General features: G+C 42.9%; 4 non-coding genes across 4 annotated transcripts; all 4 read right to left on the bottom strand.

Moving 5' to 3' along the window:
- Window positions 1–1,055: 1,055 nt before the first annotated feature.
- On the bottom strand, window positions 1,056–1,138 carry trnal-cag (transfer RNA leucine (anticodon CAG)). Its single transcript has one exon. It is a non-coding gene; the product is annotated as a tRNA-Leu (tRNA).
- A 4,613-nt stretch (window positions 1,139–5,751) lies between these two features.
- On the bottom strand, window positions 5,752–5,823 carry trnaq-uug (transfer RNA glutamine (anticodon UUG)). The gene has a single exon. It is a non-coding gene; the product is annotated as a tRNA-Gln (tRNA).
- Window positions 5,824–6,309: 486 nt separating this feature from the next.
- On the bottom strand, window positions 6,310–6,381 carry trnaq-uug (transfer RNA glutamine (anticodon UUG)). The gene has a single exon. It is a non-coding gene; the product is annotated as a tRNA-Gln (tRNA).
- A 2,555-nt stretch (window positions 6,382–8,936) lies between these two features.
- On the bottom strand, window positions 8,937–9,076 carry LOC113131327 (U4 spliceosomal RNA). The gene has a single exon (XR_003295796.1). It is a non-coding gene; the product is annotated as a U4 spliceosomal RNA (small nuclear RNA).
- Between the last annotated feature and the right edge of the window lie 3,498 nt (window positions 9,077–12,574).

The following is a 12,574-nucleotide window of genomic DNA, read 5'->3' as shown; positions in this document are numbered from 1 at the left end:
CAGCTACACTGAAATAAAATAAACAATTCCAGCTCCCAAAGAACCGAGTCTCCGAATATAGTCAGACTAATTCATAAAGATAAATCTGACCTTAATGTTCTGACAACATTAAGATCAGATTGTGATGCATTGGTCACCATGACTGAGCGATCTAAGTGTTGCTTTCAGTTTGTAGTTTTCTCTGTATTGGTCTTCACTGATAATGTACTGTAAACAGTAACAAAGCTGTGAGGAGGTGACTGAGTGGTTAGGGTGATGGACTGCTAATTCACTGTACAGTGCACGCGTGGGTATGAAACCCATCCATCATAAATCTTGCTTTTAGAAGTGATGTTAAGACAACAAAACCTCAAGTATTATGTTTGCTTCAGTAAGGAGGATGGTTTTAGTCCGTCGACCTTGGGATGGTGGGTCCAGCACACTTCTGCTGCACTCTGTTCCCCTCCACTCTGCATTTTAGCTATATTTAGCTTCAATCACTATTCTGGAAGGTCAAAAAACTTACAAGAGTTTGTAAGGATTCTGGGAGACTATCCTAAATCCAGTGCACTTGCAAAAGGTGGAATACACTTTAAACTTTGTTTCAGCTGAGTTTTTATAGGTTGGTGTCACTGCCTTAAAGTCCAGTCCCATATTAAAAAAATCTATATGGGACTATGGAAGCAGTGGGATTATCTGATTGTTTTGCATGCCCTTATTGTAATTTTTACCTCACATTATTTAGTGTTTAGGTTTTATTTGTATGCATTGATACATTTATTCAATATATCATCTCAAAATTAATATTTTAGTATTGATAAAAAACATTTAAGTGGTCACATCTGACTCAGTGTAACAGTGTTCATAATGTATGTGATTCCACTTGTCATTAATTTAATTTGGTTATATTTGGGCATGTCCTCTTGGTAGCTGGCATAGTCAACATGTTGCCATTTCATGAGACTGGCATGATGTGGGTCACCAATATCTGCACTCTATTCCAATATCCTTAAGGTGGTTTAAAGCAGTTTGACACAAAGTTGTCTTTTGAGACACACATCAAAGCAGATCTGGCTTGTCAGGAGTGGGATTTGAACCCACGCCTCCAGAGGAGACTACAACCTGAACGCAGCACCTTAGACCGCGCGGCCATCCTGACTGCTACTATAACTGAAATACACAAATTTTGAATGGCAACATATTCACTAGTATATCGACACTACTGCACGTGTCATGGCCCCTTGAAAACTGATCTCTGCTGAAGACATTCCAGACTAATTCAGTGACATGGAGATGTTTGATCCAGGGAGGACACTGGACAAACTGCTCTCTATCAAATGTAGAAGACCAGGTGTCAAGCTGCGGAGACATCAGTTTCTAGGCGAGCCAGATGCATTGGTGGTTCAATGGAAGAATTTTTGTCTGCCACGTGGGAGGTCTGGGTTGGATTCCCAGCCAATGGATAAACATCTGTAAATTACCATGTTGTAGTACTTTTCCAACTTTCAAGGCTGGTGCAGGGGCCGTCTGTGTGTAAGGCAAACATGTTAACATCTACACTACAGGAACACAACTGTATGTTTTCAAGAAATCTCTCAGGGCTCCTTTATGATTTCCTAAAGATGACACACAGTTGGATCATTTGAGTTTAGATTCTCCAAATAAAGTGTCTTATGGGCTTAGTGTATAATGTTGCATTTCCCAGTGCCATGTTCTAAGTCTGAAGGTTGTGTCAGTTTCTGTAGTGTAGTGATCATCACGTTCACCTCACACGCAAATGTACCTGGTTTGAAACCAGGCAAAAACAGAGCTCTTGCCTTGACTGTTGAATATCACTTATGGAAAACTCAGCCTGAGCTTACCAAATGTAACTATGACGCAATCTCTGTGTAGCTGCATCTGATAGCGTACACGTCATATCGTTCATTTCTCTCATTCGTTTATTCTGTGTCCATTGCCACCCCCCTGTAAATTGAATTAATTCTTTGTATAGAATAGAAGAAGAGTTAGTCTGTCTGGGGCCAGTCATGTATAGTTGAAATTCAGTGACAGCCAATGAAATTTTACACTGCTCTTGAAGCACAGAAGAAAATACATCTTTTAAAAAAGAAAATTACTGTGTGTGGTTCAGGGTACTATTTTATTTGGACATTTTAACAAAGCCACTGAAGTAAACAATAGGTGCACCTCCACTGTATTTAATGCAGTTTGTATTTTTGTTGTCTATAAAAGTTTGTGTGGTCATTGTTGTAGCTAGTGCAGCCATGATATCTGAATATAGGTCCTTCTATTTGGTTCTTCTGCAATAATAAATGGACACATTACTTTTTATACCTCCCCAGTATTTCTGTACAGTTTCCACACCCATTTACACACTTTAACCTCCACTTGTTTAAATGTTTAAACATTTTTCTGTGTTTAAATATATCAATTTCAACTGGCCTGGAGTTGTATGAGCAAGTTGTTGAGGCCGAGTGGCTTACTTTTTAAAGGCTGTTTTCTTTCATTTCTATCAAACAAACAATCTTAAAAAAATATAAATAAATATTGAGCGGCGGCTCCCTTTAGGGGTTGCCACAGTGAATCATCTGCCTCCATTTAACCCTATCCTCTGTATCCTTCACATCCACACCAACTATCCTCAAGTCCTCCTTCACTACATCCAAGAACCTCTTTTTTGGTCTTCCACTAGGCCTCCTTCCTCAGCATCCTTTTACCAGTGTATTCACTGTCCCTCCTCTGAACATGTCCGAGCCATCTCAATCTGGCTTCCCTGGATTTTTCTCCAAAACATCTAACATGAGCTGTCCCTTGATGTACTCATTCCTGATCCTATCCATCCTCGTCACTCCCAGAGAGAACCTCAACATCTTCAGCTCTGCTACCTCCAGCTCTGCCTCCTGTCTGTTTCTCAGTGCCACTGTCTCTAAACCAGACAACATTGCTGGTCTCACCACTGTCTTGTCCACCTTTCCTTTCATTGTTGCTGACACTCTTTTGTCACACATCACACCTGACACTTTCCTCCACCCGTTCCAACCTGCTTGCACACGTCTCTTCACTTCTTTTCCACACTCTCTGTTGCTCTGGACTGTTGACCCTAAATATTCAAAATCCTCCGCCTTCTTCACCTCTACTCCCTGTAACCTCACCGTGCTACTTGAGTCTCTCTCATTTACACACATGTACTCTGTTTTACTGCGACTAACCTTCGTTCCTCTCCTTTCCAGAGCAAACCTCCACCTCTCTAGATTTTCCTCCACCTGCTCCCTGCTCTCACTACAGATGACAATGTCATCTGCAAACATCATGGTCCACGGAGATTCCTGTCTAACCTCATCTGTCAGCCTGTCCATCACCACAGCAAACAAGAAGGGGCTCAAAGCCGATCCTTGGTGCAGTCCCACCTCCACCTTGAACTCCTCTGTGACCCCTACACCCTACACCTTACCACTGTCTTACAGCTCTCATACATGTCCTGCACCACTCGAACATACTTCTCTGCCACTCCAGACTTCCTCATACAAAACCACAGCTCCTCTCTCAGCACCCTGTCATACGCTTTTTCCAAATCTACAAAGACACAATGCAGCGCCTTCTGGCCTTCTCTGTACTTCTCCATCAGCATTCTGAAAGCAAATATTGAAACTGTGATACTCTTTCTTGGCATGAAAGTCATCTGGAAGAACCTCCTGACCTCCCAGAGCCTTTTTCAGCTCCTCCCTGAAAGCCACACAACACTCTTCCTTTTTCAACTTCCACCACTTGGTCCTCTGCTCTGCCCTTGTCCCTCTTCATCTTCCTCACCACCAGTCATCCTACACACCACCATCCTATGCTGTCTGGCTACACTCTCCCCAGCCACTACTTTACAGTCACTGATCTCTTTCAGGCTGGAACGTTTGCACAAAATGTAATCAACTTGTGTGCTCCTGCCTCCACTCATATGTCACCTTATGCTCCTCCCTTTTCTGGAAAAATGTGTTCACTACAGCCATTTCCATCCTTTTTGCGGTCTACCACCATCTGTCCTTCTGCATTCCTGTCATGCATACCAAACTTACCCATCACTTCCTCGTCACCTCCGTTTCCCTCACCAACGTGTGTTGAAATCTGCCCCAATCACCAGTCTCTCACCATTAGGGATACCCTGAATCACCTCATCCATTTCCCTCCAGAATTTCTCCTTCTCTTCTAACTCACATCCTGCCTGTGGGGCATAACCACTGACAATATTCACCTTCCAGCTTCAGACTCATCACCCTATCTGACACTCTCTTCACCTCCAGAACATTCCTAGCAAAATCCTCCTTCAGGATAACTCCTACTCCATTCCTCTTTCCATCCACACCATGATAAAGCAGCTTGAACCCTGCTCCTAATCTATAGACCTTGCTACCTCTCCACCTGGTCTCCTGAACACACAAACTATCCACCTTTCTTCTCTCCATCATATCAGCCAACTCTCTAGTTTTCCCTGACAAAGTCCCTACATTCAGACTCCCTACACTAAGTCCTACACTCCTGCCCTTCCTCTTCTCTCTTTGCCTACGAACCCACCTTCCTCCTCTCCTTCTTTGACCAACAGTAGTGCAGTTTCCACTGGCACCCTGTGGGTCAACAGCACCAGTGGTGGTCATTGTTAACCCGGGCCAGGACTGATTTGGTATGGAAATCGTATTTGTGATTCACATGTTTGATATGGCTGAAATTTTATGTCGGAGGACCTTCCTGACACAACCCTCTGCATTTACCCGGACCTGGGACCGGCACATGAAGACACTGGATTGTGCCCCCCTGTGGTTGCATTTGGGAAATTATTTAGTAAATTCTTAAATAATACTTAGATACTTAGGCAAGGCAAGTTTATTTATATAGCACAATTCATACAAGGAGTAATTCAAAGTGCTTTACAGAAATAAAAGACACATTAAATGTACATTGGCAAAAATCAAAATGAGAAACAGTAAATAGTAGGAAATTTACTTGAAATTAGAGAAAAAATAATGTAGATAAAACACTTTTAGTTGTCGTATGCAGAGCTAAAAAGAGAAGTTTTTAACCTTGACTCAAACATTGCCAGAGATGAAGTTTGTGTAACATCATCAGGAAGACTATTCCAGGTTTTAGCTGCATAAAACTGAAACACTCTTTCTCCATGTTTAGTCTTGACTCTAGGCATGAGTAGAAGGTCTGTCCTTGATGTTCTCAGAGGTTGAGATGGTTCATACGGCATCAACATGTCAGAGATGTACAGGGGTGCAGAGACTTATACACAAGAAGTGCTGTTTTAAAGTCCATTCTCTGAGCGACAGCAAGCCAGTGCAGAGATCTGAGAACAGGAGTAATGTGGTTGTAGTTCCTGGTTCTAGTTTTGAGAGCCCTGTGAGCAGGCCTTTAGACTAGTCTAAACTGCTGGAGATAAATGCATGGATGAGTCTTTCCAAGTCTGGTTTAGACATGGTCCCTTTGAACCTGACAACGTTTTTGAGATGATGTAGTTAATTTAATATTGCTGTTAAAATTCAAATCTGAGTCCATGATTACCCCTAGACTTCGTGCTGGGAGGAAAAAGAAATTATGGTTCTCCTTTTTATAAAACATTTTTAAAACTTACTAACTTAAAGAAAAAAATTAGTCTTGCATCACTCAGACCAATGAGACTGCACTATCACAGTAAAGGGAATTGAACTGTCTGTTTCACAATTTCATTATGTTGGTAGCTACATTGTAAGTCATGTTTCATAACAAGACCTTGCTGTTTGTTTAAGCTGGTCCCACTGAGATTTGAATTCAGATCACTGGATTCAAAGTCCAGAGTGCTAACCATTACACCATGGGACCCTGGCATGTGTTATTTTTGTTCTCAGAAACGTGAGGCAGTGACCATGTGAAGAACCTTTGCTCTATTACTCGTTTTCTTCATTCCAAGTTTGATTCAAGTCAGGGGACTGTGAACCAGTCACCAGCGAGGATGGATCCCCTGGACCAAACCACATCATGTCAAGTACGATGATGGTCCAACCAGATGTATTCCCCAATCACTGCAGCAAGACACAAAAAGACAGTACACAGACAGACAGAACCAGAGATTTCTCTGATTCGTTCTCAAGATTCTCTGGAGACTGAGAGACTCTCAAGACTCTCAAGAGGTGAAAGACCCTCAGAAAGAGAGGACCAGCAAAATGACAATGGGGTAGAGACTGCTTTTATATTGATTATGCCGGTGAAACCAAGAAATGACTGAACTTTATCCCGAGCTTGATTTTATTTTGTTGGTAGTCACCTTGTAAGTCACGTTTTATAACATGAAACAGCTTTTTTTTAAGCTGGTCCCACTGAGATTTGAACTCAGATCACTGGATTCAAAGTCCAGAGTGCTAACTATTACACCACAGGACCCTACTGTTCATGACCTCTGTGATCAGAAACATGTGGGACAGTGACCATGTGACGCCCTGTTCGCGATCAATTAATCATTTTCTTTATTAGTTCATTCAAAGTTTGATTTCTTGCTCCTCTTGTTTGAAATTAGTTGGTCACAGTAGCTCAGTTATACCGAAAACCGTCTTGAAAAGACGATAGCAAAATAAGATAAAAAGTAACATAGGTAAAAATAAGATAAGATAAATATAATACAATTATATACACCAATGACTCTCAAACTTTTCCTGCCATTCCCCACTTAAGGCGGAGCATACAGTTTCAAGCCACAATTCACCCCAAAAAATGACAATGAAACTTATTTCAAACTTAAAATGTTCAAATTTATTCAAAATAACTTCTAAATAAATAATACAGAGTTCAAAGTGCATGAAAGTGCAATTGTGTAATTACTTCGAAGTCGAGTGGTTTATTGACGAGATTGGGGTGCGTTGTTGGGTCTCATGCTGTCTGCTGCCAATGGTTTAAGACACACAACACACATGGGTATCTCCTCTGCCCCCACCAGCCCCACTGTGAATCCAAGACCCAGGTAGGCTTCATCGTATTTTCTTTTTGGCTGGCTTTTTGCTTGATTTACCTTACTGTCTGTCGTGTTTTTGTCTGCTGGCGTGGAGTCGCCTGCTCTTTTAGGGGTCTGTGCAACAAATTTATCCATTGTCATGCCCACTAATTGCGTCACTGCGTGAAGGTTTGCTTATTGTTCCGCTACAATTAAGTGCCGACGTTAAACATTTATTTCCCACACCATGGTTCCTCGATTCCCTCTATTTGTGTTTTTTAATGACACGCTTCTTTGTATGTGGTTGTTTTATTTTGCGTGTATGGTGTCTGTCAGTAAAGAAAATTATGAATTAGGATATACACAAAATTAGACTAATTTACTCCCGTTCACTGTGCCCCACCTGTCACGGCGTCAGGCCCCACTAGTGGGGCGCGCCCCACAGTTTGAGAATCACTGATATACAAAGTGATATAACTCTACAAGAAAAATAGGAGTATATACAGTCAAGCCCCGAAGTTATTCATACCCCTGGCAAATTCTAACTTAAAGTTACTTTTATTCACATGCCACTTTTTGTTCAAATGTAAATAAAAGATGAGTAATAATTTTTTCCACAATGATGCCTCTTGTCCATCATTTTATTTTCTTCTGGGAGACGCCTGTGTCATTTCTAATCAAGAAAAAACTTGCTGGTTGAATAAAAGTAACTTTAAGTCAGAATTTGCCAGGGGTAGGAATAATTTTGGGCTTGACTGTATACACTGTATACACACATATTAACAGGTGGGATGAGTGAATAAGGTGCAATAACAAACACGAATAAAATGGAATTATCTGTTTGCAAAAGTTGTTGTACAGATGGATTGAGAACGGTATAAATGAAGTCCTATACTGTTCACTGTGGCAGCAGAGCTGGATGAGTCTGTTGGAGAGTGAGATCCGTTGCCCCTCTACAGTCCGGTGTTCTTTTATTGAAACTCCCACAATTCATCACAGAGAGGGTTTGGCTCATTAACTGACTGAACTGAATGCTGGAGCTCTTGTCTTTACATCCATCAATGTGAGCAGATACATAGGACACTAGACCAAAAAGCACAATCTTTCAGCTGGAGTTGAACCAGCAACCTAAGAAAATCATCCATATTAAACCACATCCTCCACTCTGTGAGCTCTGCTATAGAGTCATTTTATTAGCCATGGATGGACTTCTACAGACTAATCTTTGTCAGGTACAGTCATCAAAGGAAGCACAGAGAGGCTTGGTGTTCAGGTTTTTCATGGATGCAGAAACTGACACAGCTGAAGCTCTTTTCTTTACATCCATTGAAAATGAACCAATTCACAGGACACCAAACCAAAGAACATTCCCTCAAGCTGGAGTTGAACCAGACACCTAAGCATAGCTGCTATTTCATCCTACAGTGCTCTGCTCTATGTGTGCCCAAAGTGTGCAGTCCTGCTGCTAGGACAGAGCTAAACTGCAGAGTTATTCATAGATTCAGCAACACCTCCGACTCCAAGATGGGCCATACCAGCAACTCAGGATGCACATTCCCCACCACTGCCAAAGCCTGTGCTGAGCAGCTTGCAGGTGCACTCCAGCAACTCTTCAACGTCTCACTGACGCTGAACAAGGTGCCAACACTGTTTCTATTCACCAGAAAACATATCTGAGTTCAACAGAAGCACAGTTAAAAAGACAAACCAGTGTTTGTGTTACTTTAAAATGAGTTGTGATGAGAGGTGGTCTGGTGCCAGATAAGGTCCTTAAACCTGCTCTGGGTTGGTAAATGTGAGTTTTTACAGTGAGTCTTCATGTTATCAGAGTAAACAGCACTTCTCTTGCTGATGTACCTCCTCCTTCCTCTCTCTTCATTTAATGTTATAAGGTCTTCACCAATTTCTGGATGAGGAGGCTCAGCATAATAAGGAATTTAGATTATCTGACTAAGTCATATACAGGTATTAACTGCAAAATGATCAAATTTGATATTCAGCACATCATCAGTCTCCTTAGAGACCAACAAAAATTGCCATTACCGACTATATTGCAAGTCGTGAAGGCGGGGTATTGGGTAAAGTTTTCATCTAGCAATAATCACACCTCGGATAACCTCTGAAAAAGTTTATTTCACATCTTACACGCATAAAACTATCACACATGATACAATCAATACAAAACCCCCCTCAGTGTAATCTTAACCTCTTCTAATCACACCTCGGATAACCTCTGAAAAAGTTTATTTCACATCTTACACGCATAAAACTATCACACATGATACAATCAATACAAAATCCCCCCTCAGTGTAATCCTAACCTCTTCTCATGCATTCCCCCTCACCCCTCTGCTCCCAGCAGCAATGCCACACTCAGCCCACCTCACCGCCTCCCTCACCCTCCATTCCCTTCCCTCCCTAACCAACTCCTGCCTGGCAGTCCACAACGTCCTTTTAACCACGCTGATACAGTACCACAGCACCCACCCTGTACATTTCTCCTCCCTTTCCAACCCCTCCCCTTTCTCCACCATACCCCACGTCACCCTTATCCCTAGTTCCCCTTTACGCACCATCTTGTCCACCCCTGCCCGTACTGCTCAGCCCGTGCCTGTGCGTTCTCTCCCTCACAGGCAGTCCGCCTGAGCACCACCAACCAGTTCAAGTCCTTTAGACCATTTTCCATCCCCTTGGGCTGCACCCTCACCCACCTTTCTGCCGTCATGCCCACCACTTTCGCCTCCTCCCTCTTGTTTCTCACCGTCTCGTACATCCCTCTCACACTCCTCCACACCCCTCCTTCCAAAACCTCAGGATTCACCCGCGGTCCCAGGTTAGTCCAGTCAATCACCCTCCTCGCCAGATAAGCAAAATAAAACTTCGCGAGCCCTGTCCCTGCTCGCTCTGCCTCCACCACCCCTTTCAAACATTCTCTCACAAACACCGCATCCAACTTCAACTGTACCTCCGGAACACCCCCCCCCCCCCCCCCTATTCGTGCCATCATACACCTCCTACCTACCCACTCATACCCCCCCCCCCCCCCCCCCCCCCATTAAAAATTCAAAAATCATTTTCTGCACCTGCGCCCTCCTACTAGCCGGCAGCGGGTAAACCCCGGCCAGGTACACGAGTCCAGGCAATACTTCTCCCTTCACCACCAGTATTTTCCCCGTCTGTGTCAACTGTCTCTTCCTCCACCTCCCTAGCACCCCCCTTAATTTCGTTATTGTACTACTGTACAGTAGCCAATGCCTTCCACTTCCTCCACCCTCCTGTCCATCTCTTTCCCAAAACACTTCACATGACTCTTCTTTCTATTCAGCTTCGCTCCGGCGGCCTCCCCGAAATCCTCAAATATCTGCAATGCACATCTCAAACTATCCTCCGAATCCAACAGTAGCGTCGTATCGTCCGCATACTGCATTACCTTAATCCTGCCCCCCGCGGAACCGCAAATCCCCTAATCCTATTATCCTCCCTAATCACTCCTGCCACCATTTCCATATATAAAACAAATAACGACGGGGACAGAGGGTATCCCTGCTGCACCCCTGCCTGAACTAAAAATGGCTCGCCCATCATTCCATTAACCATCACCCTGCTCCGCACCCCCCTATATAACGTCTTCACCCACCCCACGAACTCCTCCCCAAACCCCATTCTTCCCATCACCTCGAACAAGAAAGCCCAGTTCACCCTATCAAAGGCCTTTTCCAGGTCCAGGCTTACCACCCACAACCTCAACCGCTTTTCCTCCGCCCACGTTATGTAGTCCCTAATCAGCTGCAGGTTCATCCCCGCCGCCCTACCTTCAACCCCACATGTCTGAGCCCTATCCACCATCCTAGGCAAAACCCCCCGCAACCTCCCTGTAATTACCTTAGCCAAAATTTTATAGTCCACACACAGCATCGTCAGTAGTCGCCAATTCCCCAAATCCTTTATATCCCCCTTCTTATATAACAATTTTATTACCCCCTCCCTCATCGACGTCCCCAATTTCCCCCTCCTCAGGATCTCCCCAAAAACCTCCTGCAGCCACGGTCCCAAAATATCCCAAAACACCAAATAAAACTCCACCGGCACCCCATCTATCCCTGGCACCCTCCCTTTCCTCATCCTTCCCACCGCTTAATTAACGTCGGACTCCGTAGTTTTCTCTGGAAATGATCATGTTCCTCGAAGCACAGGTCGAGGTGGAGGAGTAGCTGCAATCTTCCACTCAAACTTATTATTAAACTTTCATCCTCAGAACAATTATACCTCATTTGAGAGCCTCACTCTTAGTCTCTCGCATCCAAACTGGAAAACACAAAAACCAGTTCTACTTGTCATTGTGTACCGTCCACCTGTCCCTTACTCAGAGTTTTTAACTGAATTCCCTGACTTCCTGTCTGATTTAGTGCTTAGTTCAGATAAAGTCATTATAGTGGGAGATTTTAACATTCATGTAGATGTTGAAAATAACGGCCTCAGCATTGGATTTAATTCTATATTAGATTCAATTGGTTTCATTCAAAATGTTAATAAACCCACCCACTGTTTCAATCACACCCTTGATCTTGTTCTGACCTATGGCATCGAAATTGAACATCTAATAGTTTTTCCTCAAAATCCTGTTTTGTCAGGTCATTCTTTAATAACTTTTGAATTTAAAATGAGGGATAATGCAGCGTTTGGAAGAAAATTCCACTACAGCAGATGTTTATCCGACAACGCTGTTAATAAATTTAAGAAAATGATTCCATCTTTATTTACATCTATGCCAAGTATAAACATAGTGGAGGGCAGCTGCTTCAATCCCACTCCCTACCAAATTGATCATGTTGTTGACAGCGCTGTAACCTCACTGCGTGAAACGCTTGATTCTGTAGCCCCTCTGAAAAAGAAGTTAGTGAATCAGAGAAGACTAGCCCCATGGTATAATTTACATGTTCGTACCTTAAAGCAGGCATCATGAAGGCTGGAAAGGAAGTGGCGTTCCACAAACTTAGAGGAAATTTTTCTAGCCTGGAAAAACAGCCTACTAACATATAAAAAAGCTCTCCGTAAAGCCAGAACTGCATACTATTCATCACTAATAGAGGAAAATAAGAACAATCCCAGGTTTCTTTTCAGCACTGTAGCCAGGCTGGCAAAAAGTCACAGCTCTGTTGAGCCCAGTGTTCCCTTAGCTCTCAGCAGTGATGAATTTATGAATTTCTTTACAAATAAAATCACAACTATTAGAAATAAAATTCAGCAGATCCTTCCTATACCTGCAATAAATTAATCTTCTACTGCAGTAGCTCTTGAATCATCTGTAGGACCTCAGTTATGTTTAGACTGCTTCTCTCCCATAGATCTCTCTGAATTTACATCAGTAGTTGCTTCAACGTGTCTCTTGGACCCCCATCCCGACTAGACTGCCATTAATTAACTCATCTTTATTAGACTTGGTAAATTTATCTCTAGTATCAGGCTACGTACCACAGGCCTTTATAGCGGCAGTAATCAAACCCTTACTCAAAAAGCTTAGTCTTGATCCAGGAGTCTTGGCTAATTATAGACCAATATCCAACCTACCATTTATTTCTAAAATTCTAGAAAAAGCTGTTGCTAAGCAGCTATCAGACCACTTACACAGGAATGAACTATTTGAAGATT

This window comes from Mastacembelus armatus, unplaced genomic scaffold (genome assembly GCF_900324485.2).
Source record: "Mastacembelus armatus unplaced genomic scaffold, fMasArm1.2, whole genome shotgun sequence".
Taxonomy (NCBI): Eukaryota; Metazoa; Chordata; class Actinopteri; order Synbranchiformes; family Mastacembelidae; genus Mastacembelus; species Mastacembelus armatus.
Note: the sequence above shows the minus strand (reverse complement) of the source record. Positions and strands in the feature narration are given on the sequence as shown.